Source organism: Anolis carolinensis, chromosome 1 (genome assembly GCF_035594765.1).
Source record: "Anolis carolinensis isolate JA03-04 chromosome 1, rAnoCar3.1.pri, whole genome shotgun sequence".
NCBI lineage: Eukaryota > Metazoa > Chordata > Lepidosauria > Squamata > Dactyloidae > Anolis > Anolis carolinensis.
Window position 1 is genome coordinate 7,990,965 of NC_085841.1, and position 15,935 is coordinate 8,006,899.

The 15,935-nt window shown below is 42.2% G+C and overlaps 1 long non-coding RNA gene across 1 annotated transcript; it reads left to right on the top strand.

Moving 5' to 3' along the window:
* The first annotated feature begins 5,303 nt into the window (after positions 1-5,303).
* LOC103280084 (uncharacterized) lies at positions 5,304-7,532 on the top strand. Its single transcript, XR_507150.3, has 3 exons — positions 5,304-5,412; positions 5,709-5,836; positions 7,338-7,532. It is a non-coding gene; the product is annotated as an uncharacterized LOC103280084 (long non-coding RNA).
* Positions 7,533-15,935: the final 8,403 nt, after the last annotated feature.

Genomic DNA, 15,935 nt, shown 5'->3' on the forward strand with positions numbered 1-15,935 from the left:
TCACAAACATCACTGGGGAGGCGGCTGGGGATTGAGAGGGTCTGATGAATCCCTTGCGAAGGTTTGTCTCTATGAATTCCCTGAGAGCTTCTTGCTCTGGTTCAGTCAGGGAGTAGAGATGCCCTCGCGGGATCGGGGCCCCCTCCACCAAGTCAATGGCACAGTCATAAGGTCTATGTGGGGGTAATTTTTCGGCTTCTTTCTCATTGAATACATCCCAATACTCGGAGTACTTCTTTGGCAAGGTGATGATGGGCTCGGTGTCTGTGGCATGGCAGACCTTGGCTACGAGGCAATGGTTTTGGCAGTACGGTGAAGCAAACTGCAGTTCTCTGTTGGACCAGGAGATGTTAGGGTCGTGGAGAGTCAGCCATGGAATTCCCAAAATCACAGGGAAATGGGGAACCTCGGTAACAAAGAAGGAAATCTCTTCCATATGTTCCCTTATCCACATCCTGGTGGGTTCCGACCACTGACTTACGGGGCCCGTCTTGAGGGGGCGGCCGTCTATGTCTTGCACCACACGGGCATTCTTGAAATCATGATATTGTAATCCCAGAGAGTCGGCATACTCTCTATCAATGAAATTGTTGGTAGCTCCAGAGTCTATCATGGCGTGGATCATGACGGGTCCCCTTTTTGCTGACCATAATGTGACCACGAGAAGGAACAGGACCCCGGTTGGCGGCTCTTGAATGGATTTTTTGACCGGGTTGGCGAGCCTCTCTACACCCGGTCGTTGGCTTCCCCCGCCGGCTGTGTGCCAGTCGGCTCAGACGCCTTCGTCTCCGTGGAGGACGCCGCCGCAAGACGGGCGGCTGGCTTCCCTTTGGCTGGGCACTCTCTGGCGAAGTGGCCCCCGTTCCCGCAGTACCAACAGAGGTTTAAGCGTTGACGACGGGCCTTCTCGGCGGCATCTAGTCTGGGACGCACATTGCCCAACTGCATCGGCACCTCCTCGCCTCCTCTGGGGTATGGGGTTGGCGGTGGGGGTCTCCACACTGGACGTGGCTGAACGCTGGCGGGAGCGGGGGGTTTTGCCCCGGCTCTACTGCCCTGGCCTCGAACCCACTGTTTCCTGTTGGCAATCATGACTTCAGCCCGTAAACATTGATCAATGAGTGCCTCGAGGGTCTGGGGAGGATCCACCTTGGAGATTTCTTCCAGCATTTCAATGTTGAGACCCTCCCGGAATTGTCCTCTGAGGGCTACATCGTTCCAGCCGGTGTTGTGGGCCAGCACTCGGAACTCGGCTATATACTGAGACATAGGTCTGTCTCCTTGGAAAAGGCGACGGAGTTTGTGACCGGCTGCCTCCAAATTGTCCTCGATTCCCCAAGTCTCCTTGAGGTGGTCCAAGAAGTGTTGCGCTGATCTTAGGTGTGGAGAGGCTTGGTCGAACAGTGCCGTCGCCCAATTGGCCGCTGGCCCGTCTAGAAGACTGTAAACCCACGCCACTTTGATGTCTTCTTGGGGAAACTCGGCATCACGGGCCTCTAGATAAGCTTGACATTGGCGACGGAAAACATGAACCTTAGAAGCTTCTCCAGTAAACTTGGTAGGCAACGCCATGGCCGGGAGGCGGATTCCGCGCTCCCGCAAGCCCTTTATTTCTCCATCCTGGGCGTTGAGTCTGTCGCGGATGCGATCCACTTCGTCCTTGCTGATGGTGTAGCTCAGTGGCTGCCCACCGGGCACGGTTCCGGTAGACATTCTGGCCGAGGTTAATTGGTGCTTAGGGTGGCGGAGTCAAACTGTCACGACCCCGGCTACAGAGCACCAATAACCATACGCAGAGGCCAGATTCTAACTAATATCTTTATTAAGGAAATATATATGGTTAATAAAACAAATGTAAAAGTTAGTTCAGAAGCGGACCTTTCAGGAAAGGTCAAAATTAGTCCAAAAAAGCAATGTCCAATAAGAAATATTATGGTCCAAAGTTGTAATCCAATAACCGAAACACTCACTTTGCCAGGCAAAGTGAGGGGAGATGACAAGGTCCTTTAGTCCATAAACTTGAGCAAGGCTAGGAAATAACTTGATACTTGAAACAAGGCTTAAAACGTGGAACAAGGTAACTAGGAACAAGAACAAGGTCCGTAGAATAACTTGGTAAAATCCGTGGAACAAGGCAAGGATTGGTCCTGGGAACAAGGCAAAGTCCGTAGATAAACAAAGGCTGGGAAGCAAGGCGAAGGCTGGATAGCAAGGCAAGGCTTGAGCAGGAGCGAGGCTTGAATCGGAGCGCGCTGTCCAGACACAACTCGCTCCGTAGGCTGACGAATTGACTCCGCGAAGTTACTACGCGGGTAAAACACCTATATAGAGTCTAACTTTCCCACCGAAGCAGTTCTCCGGGAATCAGAAACGAAAGCTAAACTCTGAGACCAGATGTTAAACTCCTTAAAGATTCTCACGAGAAGCAGTCTTAATTGGCTACATTCTTAGCTGCAATCCTCGCACTCCTGCGCGAAGCTGATTCCAAACTTCTCTGTTGTTTACAAAACTCCCGGCGCAAGAACACGGGAGAAGTAGGCTCTGGGCTTGTTTGACATACTTCTGGGAGACAACTTTCTTGCAGGTGCAAGGTTCCCAGATCTGCCTGGGAAAGATCTGGCTGAGAGGAATCCAGTTCAGACTGGGAAGGTAAAAAACCCAAGTTTTCATCTTCATCAGGAATTACAATGTCCTGAGCAGGACTACAAGGCCCATGGGTCATCACAGACACATATTCAGTGGGACAGAGTACATCAGGTACTTTCAGAGAAACAAGTAACCACACAGACACCAGCACAGAATTTTACAGTCAATTTATTGATTACACAAACAGAGAGGAAATATCTCATTCACTCAAGATGTTCACTCAAAATCCATACATTCAAAATACACACTCACCAGTTGTTCAGGTTTGTTGGGAGAAATGAGGTGGGAGAACAAATGCTACATCCCCTGTGAGTCTGGCACAACCTCAGTAAGGTAGAGGGTCTTCCTTATCTAAGGATAAAGCTTCCTTAATTTAAAAAGTCATTGTGTTTGACTATGTAAGCAATGCGCATATCAGCTTTGACCCAAGGTTCCCAATTCAGTTCATTGGATTTGATCTTATCAGCACTTTTCTTGCCAAAGTTTATGAGCATTGTAATTCCTTGAGTCCTTTGCTCTCCCGTAATGCAATTCCTAAGTTCTATTTCGAAATGGAGGCTTATTATACTTTAGTAGGCCTCAGCTATACCACAGGCAAACAATCCTTTCCTTATATAGAGAATGATAGTTTTGTGACACAGCACCAGCTGGGAATGATCGAGGGAGAGCTACAGGTATTTCCAAGAAGAACGGAGTGGGATGAGAAAATCAGATGGTGAATGCAACACCTGCCATTTTCATGGAGCTGAAGAAGACATGCCTACAAATGTTAAACAATATCCTACACAACATATTAAAAAGGCAAGTTTCCAAATATGCCAATGAAGAAACCAGCTGAAATGTAAAGAAACACAAATTTCTGTGCTACATTCCCATAAGGAGCAAAATCCAAAGATTTCAAGATGTTAAACCCTGTAGAATGCTAGATTCTGGCAATGAAATGTAAGGCTGATGCTAATATAAAGAGAGCATGTGTCTTTTGGGAGTATTGTTCATAGGATTATAGGAAAATGTATGCAGTACAGAATACAGCAAAACCTGCTCATTAATGCTGTCTATTAGTTTTGATGGGCCCCATCATAAAGAAGAAGCCCTTTCTAATATTGTGCTTTTGTATGGAATTGCTGCTTGTTTTGTGTAGTTTAATTTGTTTCGTCTTATTTTCATATTTGTTCCTGCTAACGAAAATGGGGTGTCTATACTAACAGAATTTTTGTCTGGCTTATGAAAAAAATGAAAATTTTTGGATCATTGGCAGCCTTGAGAGGTCTTCCAAGGATCACCCCATTCCCGGCTTGTTTTTTGAGCTAGAGGGGTGAAAATAACCACACATGGAGAGCATTTCGACCCTTATTAGCCCACCAACTTTTAAAACGTTTGAGTCTTCCCCAGAGTACTATTGTTGTGCTGTGGCGCAGCTGGCTAGTAACCAGCTGCTATAAATCACTACTAACCGAGAGGTCATGAGTTCGAAGCCCGGGTCGGGTTAAGCCTCCCACCATTAATAGCTCCGGCTTGCTGTTGACCTATGCAGCCCCGAAAGACAGTTGCACCTGTCAATTAGGGAAATTTAGGGACGCTTTATGCGGGAGGCTAATTTACAACACCATAAAACTGCCAGCAAAACACGAGGAAAGGAATGAGGAAGTACAGCCTCTACTGGATGGTGAAGCAACAGCTCCCCCTGTGGCCGGAATCGTGAAGCTGGAAAAATGTTAAAAAATGCCTCTGTGTCTGTCTAATGTATGTTGTTTGTCTGTTGGCATTGAATGTTTGCCATATATGTGTTCATTGTAATCCGCCCTGAGTCCCCTTCGGGGTGAGAAGGGCGGAATATAAATACTGTAAATAAATATTATTAATGCTCATTGGCACACATCAGCTGTCATGGGGAAACAGCCCTCTCTCAGTCTCAGATTAGGGTCCCAGAATAACTGCTGCTATTATTATTATTATTATTATTATTATTATTATTATTATTATTATTGTGACCCACTGGTACACATCAGATGTAATAGGGAGGCACTCCTCTCTCAGACTCAGCTTAGGGTACCAGAGTAACTATCGTTATTTATATTATTATTAACACCCTTTGGTACACCCTGTAATGGGAAAGCAGCCCTCTGTCAGTACCTGCTTATTGTTACAGAGCCGAAACTAAAGGAAAATGAAAGCAAGCACGATGACTGTGTGGCTTTCATTTTCGTGTCGCCTCTTGTTTCCTACGAAAATGTCATCATTTGTTTTGTGTAGAAGCGAAACAATAGCACGAAGGAAACAAAGGAAAATTTTTCACACACATCTCTAGTCATTTCCCAATAATGTACTGCACAAGGTGGGTCCCATGAGAATCTAATTCCATCTATCATCCAGGACTGACAAAGACCTGAGAGTTAAGAAGCTAAAATCCTACAGAGGTGGAATCCTATCAGCTCAAACTCAGGATAATGGAAGATGGTGCTCAGCAAATCATAACTGCTTTTAATTTAATTTGTATAATCCCTTTTTAAACTTGTAAAAATGACTTCTTATCTTGCACAATGTTTTCTCGAGGTCACTGTACCCGAAATGAACATTCTGAAATTACGTAAAGATAATTACTGATAAAAGTTTGGTGGGCCCATAAATTGCTGGGCATTTGGGCATTAGATAGATGCAGGACTTTCCTCTTTTAGTTTTCAACTTCAGTTCCTGGTCAACTTTTGACAATGCAGATCAGCTGGCTTTCCGTCCTTATCCTTTCAGGAATGATCTTGCTTTGTTCAGGTAGGAAGTTTCAAACATTGACAATCAACTCAGGGAATGCTATAGCTATAGGGTCACCTGTCGTTTATGCACCCATAGAGACAGAATCATTGCTAGTATCAGAAATAGTCCGGAAAGTCAATAAATCCCCCTCATTTGGCAATGTGACATCTGATTAAGGGAAATCCAACTTAATGACTGTGCAGATGAATAACAAAAATTAAAAGGAGAAGATACTTTTCACTAAAAGATACAGTTTCAGTTCTGCCAGAAATGTGGAAGATCTTCAGTTTAACATCATCATTTGATCTTTCTAGCAAAGTATTTGATCAAAACAAAAGCGGAGTGTAAGGATATGCATGGAAAGTGTGTAAAGAAGAAAGAATGTGAAGTTGTAGGTTATGGCATCATTGGAAAATGTGGCCTTTCGAAATATTGCTGTTGGGTAAGCTTTCTACTGTTTTTGGTCCGTTGTTACTGTTGTTATCTGTTGTAAGGTTGACTTTCTTATGGTGGTCTTATTAGTGAGAAACCTCCAATATCTCATTTAGAGCTGTGGCTTAATTGTTGAATCTATCGAGATGTAATGTCATTTTCCTCTTTTCCTACTCCTTTTTCTTTGACAAACATTATTGCCTTTTCCAGTGAGCAATGTTTTCTCTTAATATGTTGAAAGAACAATACTGTCGGTCTTGCCATCTATTTATTTTTCTTTTTAACTACCCAACTCCAGCACATCATTTCAAACATCCTCATTCTTTTCCTATCAGCTTTCTTTATAATACAGCATTTCCATACATAGAAACTAGAATTACAAAGGTATAGACAATCCTGACCTTGCTATTTGCCAGTATAGCTTTACTAATAAGTGATGTTGTCATCTAGCTCCTTTATCACTGCCCTTATAAGTCCTAGTCTTCTTCTAATTTCTTGACTGTAGTTTTCCATCTTATCCCTTTCCTTTTCAAAATCCATCTAGAGCAGTGGTTCTCAACCGGTTGGTCCCCAGGTGTTTTATTTAATTACAGTATTTATATTCCGCCCTTCTCACCCCAAAGGGGACTCAGGGCGGATTACAATGAACACATATATGGCAAACATTCAATGCCAACAGACAAACAACATTCAGCTTTAGACAGACACAGAGGCATTTTTTAACATCTTTCCAGCTTTACGATTCCAGCCACAGGGGGAGCTGTTGCTTCACCGTCCATTGGTGGCTGTTCTTCCTCTTCTTTTCCTTGTGAGCAGTTTTATGGTGTTGTAGATTAGTTAAATTAGCCTCCCGCATAAAGCGTCCCTAAATTTTCCCTGCTTGACAGATGCAACTGTCTTTCGGGGCTGCTAGGTCACCAGCAAGCTGAGGCTTTCTTTTTTTTTTTATGGTCAGAGGCTTAACCCGACCCGGGTTTTGGTCTACAACTCCCAGAAATCCCAGCCAGTTTACCAGCAGGTAATTCCCGGTGGTGCAGCAGGTTAAACCACTGAGCTGCTGAACTTGCTGACTGAAAGGTGGGTGGTTCAAATCTGGGGAGCAGGGTGAGCTCCCACTGTTAGCCCCAGATTCTGCCAACCTAGCAGTTCAAAAACATGCAAATGTGAGTAGATTGATAGGTACTGCTCCAGCGGGAAGGTAACAGTGCTCCATGACCTTGGAGGCTCTTCTGCTTAGAAATTGAGATGAGCACCAACCCTCAAAGTCGGACACAATTAGACTTAATGTCAGGGGGAAACCTTTACCTCTACCTTTAGGATTTCTGGGAGTTAAAGGCCAAAACATCTGTGGACCCACAGGTTGAGAACCATTGATCTAGAGATTAGAATTGCTACCACATTACCAAGCAACAACTGTCAACTGTGTTTTCCAGATAATGCATGAAGGAGAATGACATCCCCTTGTGTCTGTACATAATGTTACATTTTAAAAATCCATTTTCTTCTTGCAGAACTATGCGAAGGGAAGTTAATATGTTTTTTGAGCACCGGTTACAACATCGTGAATGTCTCCCAATTTGAACCTGAAAGAATAAATTATCACTGTTGGAATGAGATTGAAGGTTATGAATCAACTGATCAAGTCATTCTTCTGCTTTATAAAAATACCAATGATTTCAATAAATGATTTACATGATTTACTGCAAGAGTATTCCTCATGTGTGTTTATGGCCATTAATTAAGTCTATGTCCCACTTCCCATAACACACACACAAAAAGGTGTGCCATGACCACAAACGTTTGCTTCACTGTAGAATAAAATAGGAGGCATGTGATGGATTTCTTTCCAAGTATGCAATTTCCTGATCCAATTGGTATCAAGGTCAAACCCTCTAAGCAAACAAATTAAACCTTCTCCAGCTCCCAGCTTCCTGTTCATTTATTCATTGAGTTTTCCTCATAATATGATCAGATTCTTTCATAAATTCCTTCTTACACAGATTTTTAGCCCAAATGTCAGAGATTGTCAGAGGAGAGGAAGACCAGAACTTGGCCTGTATTAGGTTATCTTGACTATCAGTCCCAAATGATACATATTCTTTACTGCAAACAATACATTTTTAAATCAGATACACATTTGTTTTGGAAGATTCAAGTAGAATATTAATTACAGAAGGAAGAAAAAGTGTGGAATTTACCAAACCACATTAATAGGTGAAGTGAAGCCTAAGGGAAGAAGCCCTTTCCTGATAATGTACTGCACAAGGTGGGTCACATGAAACTCTCATTCCATCTATCATGCAGGCCTGAAGAGATAAGAAGCTAGAATCCTACGGAGGTGGAATCCTATCAGCTCAAACTCAGGATAATGGAAGATGGTGCTCAGCAAATGATAAACTGTTTTAAATTTTAATTCATTTAATCACTTTTAAACTTCTGTGTTAATTTTTACTATATGTCTTTTATCTGCAGTAAACTGCTATGAGAGCTGACTGGGGAAAAGCTGGTGTATAGATACATATAATACCAATAAATGAGAGAAATGTCCTTATGTGTATGCATCAGTTGTTCCAACCAAATGCATACAAATAAAATCATCTGCAAAAATGATTTCTTCTTATCTTGCGCCATGTTTTATTGAGGTTAATGTACCAGAAATGAACAAACTGGAATTATATAAAGATAATTACTGGCCAAAGTTTGGTGGGCACATAAATAGCTGGGCACTTGGCCATTAGGTAGATGCAGAACCTTCCTCTCTTTCTGTCCAACTTCAGTTCCTGGTCAACTGTTGACAATGCAAATCAGCTGGCTTTCTATCCTTATCCTTTCAGGAATGATCTTGCTTTGTGCGGGTAAGAAATTTAAAATCTTGAGCATCAACTCAGGGAATGCTATAGTTATAGGATCATCTGCCGTTTGTGCACCCATAGAGACAGAATCCTTTGTTATCCTTTGATATATTCATTTTGTCTCCTGCAGATCTCTTTATGAGTTTCACTTTGAAAGGGAGCCTCTATTCTCCCCCCCCCTCTCTCTCTCTCTCTCTCTCTCTCTCTCAGTCGCATAGTCGTTTCCGACTCTTCGTGAGCTCATGGACCAGTTAACGCCAGATCTCCCTGTCGGTCGGCCGTTGCTGCCCCCAGTTCCTTCAAGGTCAAGCCAGTCACTTCAAGGATACCGTCCATCCATCTCACCCTTGGTCAGCCTCTCTTCCTTTTTCCTTCCATTTTCCCCAGCATCATGATCTTTTCCAAGCTTTCCTGTTTTTTCATGATGTGGACAAAATACTTCAGCTTTGCCTCTAATATCCTTCCCTCCAGTGAGCAGCCATTGGGCATTATTTCCTGAAGTATGGACTGGTTGGATCTTCTTGCGGTCCAAGGCACTCTCAGGATTTTCCTCCAGCACCAGAGTTCAAAAGCGTCTATCTTCCTTCGCTCAGCCTTCCTTATGGTCCAGCTCTCGCATCCATAGGTTACTCTGGGGAATACCATTGCTTTGACTATGCGGACCTTCGTTGCCAGTGTGATGTCTCTGCTCTTCACCATTTTGTCAAGGTTGGCCATTGCTCTCCTCCCAAGAAGTAAACATCTTCTGATTTTCTGGCTTTAGTCTGCATCTGCAGTGATCTTCGCACTTAGAAATATAAAGTCTGTCACTGCCTCCACGTTTTCTCCTTCTATTTGCCAGTTATCAATAGGTGTAGTTGCTATGATCTTGGTTTTCTTGATGTTGAACTTCAATCCAGTTTTTGCACTTTCCTCTTTCCCCTTGGTGATAAGGCTCCTCAGCTCTTCCTCACATTCGGCCATCAGAGTGGTATCATCTGCATACCTAAGGTTGTTAATGTTTCTTCCAGCAATTTTAACTCCGGCCTTGGAATCTTCAAGTGCTGCACGTCGGTATGGGGATATAAATTGATTTTTTCCAATCTGATGGCCAATCTTGTGTTTTCCATATTTGATGAGATATGGCATGCATCATGTTGACAGAATCACCTTCCAAGATTTTAAACAACTCAGCTGGGATCTCGTCCTCTCCTGCTGCCTTGTTAATAGCAATGCTTCTTAAGACCCATTCAACCTCACTCCTCAGTTTGTCTGGTTCTAATTCACTCAGCACACCATCAAAGCTATCCTCTAAATTATTATCCTTCTTATACAAATCTTCTGTATATTCTCACCACCTTTTCTTGATCTCTTCAGCTTCTGTTAGGTCTCTGCCATCTTTGTTTTTGATCATGCCCATTTTTCCCTGAAATTTGCCTCCGATGTTTCTGATTTTCTCCCTTGCTTAGGTGGAAATAGTCTCCTCTCTCTGCTGCCTTATGGGGGAGACAATTAACCTTGCTAGTGTGAAAAAAGAACTTGGAAGATGAATGAATTCACTAATTTTGCAACATGACTGAGGTGAAGAGAAATCCAAATATTTTTGCTGTTCAGATGAATCATACAAAATGGATAGGAGAAAATTATTTTCACTAAAAGGTGCTATTAATGCTTTACTGGAATAATAGTCATTGTTTTAACATCTCCATTTGACCCTGAGAGTATGCTTGATTCCGGCCACGGGGGAGCAGCTGTTTCATCATCCACTGTGACGGCACTTCCTCATTCCAACGGTGGCTGGGTGATTTTTATGGTGTCTCAAATTAGCCTCTCCTAAATTTCCTACTTGATAGGCACAACTATCTTTCGGGTTGCTTAGGTCAACAACAAGCAGGGGCTATATTTTATTTTAATTGTCGGGTGCTCACCCCAACACGGGCTGGACTCGAACTCATGACCTCTTGTGTTGTGGAATTTCGTTTGGACGCGGGTGAAGAAAGCAGACTGACAGCAGAAGTTGTCTTCAAGATAGTTTACTTTTGGCCAAGAGCAGGTGACAATGTTAGCTAATGCCCAGAAAACGCAATGCCACACCTTGCCTGTAGTGGCTTTCCAATTTATACAATTTTACAGAGCATGCGCAGAAGCTAACTGACAATGGAATTTGCTGACTATTACAATCCTTTTGGACATGCGTAGTTGCCTTGAAACTTATATAACTCATTACTCATCACATCAGGTGAAGTGTCCATAGTTTGCTCCACGTATGCACTATCCTCAGGTGACATGTTCATAGTTCATCCCACGTATGCATCATCCAGCAGCCAAATCATTACTGTAGTTTGCATGACCTTATATTGTGAGCAAAGAGCAAATGTCAGGCAGAACATGTCCTGTCAACACTTTCATGGAAAAATAAGATTTTTGAGTAAGGGTCATCTAGATAACAGATTTTTAGGGTCTATAAATAAAATATTCAAGAGCTGCTACATTACTTGGTCAGAGTGATTTATTGCATCTTGCTGCTAACCAGCCTGTGTCACAGCCCGGCCCCTTTTACTGCTTGATCTGCACTGATTAGACAATGTAATTTATCCTTCTCTGAATGTCCACCTGCTGGCAGTGCTTTGATTGTATGTTCCTGCAAGACAGAATGGGGTCGGGAAGGGTGGCCCTTGGGGTCTCTTCCATCTCTATGATTCTATGATTGTAAAATGTCACATTGTGTCATCACTTTGAGGCAGATTACAAAGGAGAAGTGGCTCCTGAATTGTTCTCAACTCCTGCTATCAGGAAAAGAGAAGAAGACGATAGAAGAAAGTTGCATTATAAAGTTGTTGTATACCTCACAACCTCTGAGGATGCCTGCCATAGATGTGGGCAAAACATCAGGAGAGAATACTTCTGGAACATGGCCATATAGCCCGGAAAACATACAACAATCCTGTGATTCCGGCCATGAAAGCCTTCGACAACACATTTGGCCATTGTGCTTGAAACTAAGAGCTGTCTGACACTTCAAAATGGTTTCAAAGAGGATGAAAACACACACAATGTCACCCTCTTCTGAATTACACCTTTATTCTGTTTGAAGAGTAGGTACTTTACTGTATATTTTTACAAAACAAAATTAAGAAAAGACACCTTTCTTTATGAATTATATTTTTCTCCCTCCGAAATGTCATGTAAATAATATTAACAAACGAAATACAATCTGTGATGGGTGAGTCAAACAGCTTAGTGTAGGAGTGTAAACTTTATCAGAATTATCTGAACTTCTGAATCATTTTAAAGGTTTTTATTCCTTGGGTAGCCTCTTTGAAGTGGAGGAGATTCACAGCCCTATGAATATTTTAGCCACCAGACCCTGTCCTGCATCAAACTAGTGAACCTTGAATGAACAGGTCAACAGGATAGGAGGGCGATGTGCCAGGTGTATCCTGCTATGAGACAGCAAACCTTTCCCCAAATAGACATTCACTTTGCATCGTCCAAATTGATTCTGTGGTGAGTCATTCAATCTTGACATGCCCAATGTTCCCTTCATGGTGGTGCCTTTGAATAAGGAAACTAAATTGGAGCGTGGATGCTGGATGACCCAATCAGTCAAAGTTTGGGAAACTGGTTCTACCCCAAGTATGTTTCTAACCTTAGCACCAAGCTTCCTGGTATGATCCTTATAGTCCTGAATGGTTTCAGATGACATTATCCGACAAACTACTTGCATACACACATATAAAAGTGCCTTGCTGTTAAGGAGTGCTTCAGAAGCTTTCCTCATACACAAGAACAATTTTTGTTGTTGGGAGGAGAGATACAAACTTTCCTCTGGAATTAGAATCTTTCTTGAGGTTCTAATTCCAGTTGCCTTATGTGTATTCAAAGGTTCCACCATCATGATTAACTAAATTTTAAATAAAAAACCTAATTGCTTGTTATTTATTTATTATTATTATTATTATTATTAACAACAACATTTATATCCCACCCTTCTCACCTGAATGGACTCAGGGCGGTGTACACAATTGGCAGCAATTCAATGCCTACACATAGTTGAAACATAGCAATGAATAAAATCCAATTACAACACTTAAAACAATATAAAAATATAAAAAATAAAATATAAACATATGGTTAAAATCCGTTCATCCAATATCCTCGTACTGTGGCTATAATCATCCCTCTCTATCTGAAATTTATTAAAATATGCTTGGTTTCTATTAAACGTGTTCATTTATTCATTGAGTTTTCCTCATAATATGATCAGATTCTTTCATAAATTCCTTCTTACACAGATTTTTAGCCCAAATGTCAGAGATTGTCAGAGGAGAGGAAGACCAGAACTTGGCCTGTATTAGGTTATCTTGATTATCAGTCCCAAATGATACATATTCTTTACTGCAAACAATACATTTTTAAATCAGATACACATTTGTTTTGGAAGATTCAAGTAGAATATTAATTACAGAAGGAAGAAAAAGTGTGGAATTTACCAAACCACATTAATAGGTGAATTTGACTCTGTTGTGCCTCAAATAACAGAAGAACAGACTTACTTACTTGCAATGGCTGCTGCCTGGAGAACTTTGATAATCCCTCCATATTTTGTCTACTATATAACGGGGAGCCCCGGTGGCCAAGTGTGTTAAAGCGCTGAGCTGCTGAACTTGCAGACCGAAAGGTCCCAGGTTCAAATCCTGGGAGCGGAATGAGCGCCCGCTGTTAGCCCCAGCTCCTGCCAACCTAGCAGTTCGAAAACATGCCAATGTGAGTAGATCAATAGGTACCGCTTCAGCAGGAAGGTAACGGCGCTCCATGCAGTCATGCCAGTGGCCACATGACATGGAGATGTCAGCTTAGATATGGAGATGAGCACCAACTCCCAGAGTCGGTCACGATGGGACTTAACGTCAGGGGAAACCTTTACCTTTTTACTATTGAACTCATATGGATATTAATATGAATCAGTTGAAAATGTGTTACTCTTGGTTATATATACATCAATGTGATAATGAACTCTGGTCAAAACATTTCTAATGGTTTATGTGCAAAAACATCTGGTCAAAATGTTGGAATTATGACTTCAGTCCTGCTTGATTTAATAGACCTCAACCAGATCATAGGCATACAATCCATTCATTGCATACAAGATGATAGTTTTGTGACACAGCACCAGCTTGGAATGACCAAGGTAGAATTCCAGGTATTTCCAAGAAGAATGGAGTGGGACACGGACACCAGAAAATCAGATGGTGAGTGAAAAGCCTGCCATTTTCATGGAGCTGAAGAAGACAGGACTACGAATGTGAAACCTTATCCTACACAACATATAAAAAGGCAGGTTTATAGAATCACAGAATAATAGAGTTGGAAGAGAGCTCATGGGCCATCCGGTCCAACCCCCTGCCAAGAAGCGGGAAATCACATTCAAAGCACCCCTGACAGATGGCCATCCAGCCTCTGCTTAAAAGCCTCCAAAGAAGGAGCCTCCACCACACTGGGACAGAAAGTTTGACTGCCAAGCAGCTCTCACAGTGAGGAAGTTCTTCCTGATGTTCAGGTGGAATCTCCTTTCCTGTAGTTTGAAGCCATTGTTCCGCATCCTAGTCTGCCGGGCAACAGAAAACAAGTTTGCTCCCTCCTCCCTATGACTTCCCCTCACATATTTATGCATGTCCCTCATCATGTCTCCTCTCCACCTTCTTTCTAAGTGTGTCAATGAAAAAACAAAGTGAGTACAAAGCCTGCCATTTCCATGGAGCTGAAAAAGACATGCCTATTTAAGAATGTGAAACAGTAACCTGCACAACATATGCATAAGACACGTTTCCAAATGTGTCAGTGAAGAAACTGTTACGGGTTTGTGGAAAAACAAACTGCATGCAGTCCTGTCCAGACTTATCCAGACCTTTTGTGCATCCACAATGAGCAAGGAAAAAAAAGCCAAGAAAATGGAAAAATCAAAGTTTACTCTTAAGTAGCAGAATCAAGGAGAAAATTAAACAAGCAGCTTCAAAAACACAAAAGCTCCAGCTTCAAAATAACTCAGTCCATCTGGAGCAACAAACTCACATAAAGTTCTTTGCATTAAATTCATGCATCTTCTTTGGATATTTCTTCAATGGTGCAAGGAGACAAACATAGTAGACTCTCAGCCAGGAACTTACTCCGAGTAAGTTCTGAAGCAGTAAGTCCCCAAAAGCATTACAAACATTCCCCAAGTTATACCCCATTCAGGGAGTGGTTCAAGCTTGTTATCCTTGATTGTTCTAATTACTCAACTATTTATTTATTTATTTATTTATTTATTTATTTATTTATTTACAGTATTTCTATTTCGCCCTTCTCACCCCGAAAGGGACTCAGGGCGGATTACAATGAACACATATATGGCAAACATTCAATGCCAACAGACAAACAACACACATTAGACAGACTCAGAGGCATTTTTAACATTTTTCCAGCTTCACGATTCCGGCCGCGGGGGGAGCTGTTGCTTCACCATCCAGAAGTGGCTGTACTTCCTCATTCCTTTCCTCGTGTTTTGCTGGCAGTTTTATGGTGTTGTAAATTAGCCTCCCATATAAAGCGTCCCTAATTTTCCAAAATCACAGGTGCAACTGTCTTTTGGGGCTGCATAGGTCAACAGCAAGCCGGGGCTATTAATGGTCGGAGGCTTAACCCGACCCGGGCTTTGAACTCATGACCTCTCGGTCAGTAGTGATTTATAGCAGCTGGTTACTAGTCAGCTGTGCCACAGCCCGGCCCCTGGTCAATTACAACTATGAGTTGTAATTGACCAGGTGTTTTCCCCTTAACACACACATGCACAAGTAGTGATCCCACAGAAACTTAGTCAAATACATGCCTATACAGCAATAGAAACAAGGTGACATTTAAAAAAGCACACATTTCTGTGCTACACTCCAATAAACAGCCAAATCTACAGATCTCAATAGTATATAATTATTTTTAACCCTCCCTATCTCCCCAAAGAGACTTTATGAGTTAAAACTTATAAAGTGTTATATTTTGGCAATGAAATGTAAGGCAGATGCTAACATAAAGTTATGGGGCTCCTGTTCATAGGACTGTAGAAACATATATGCCGTATGAATGCAGCAAAACCTGTTTATTAATGCTGCTTATCAATTTTGATGGAATCAAGCCTGAAGTGAAGCCTAAGGGAAGAAGCCCTTTCCTGATAATGTACTGCACAAGGTGGGTCACATGAAACTCTCATTCCATCTATCATGCAGGCCTGAAGAGATAAGAAGC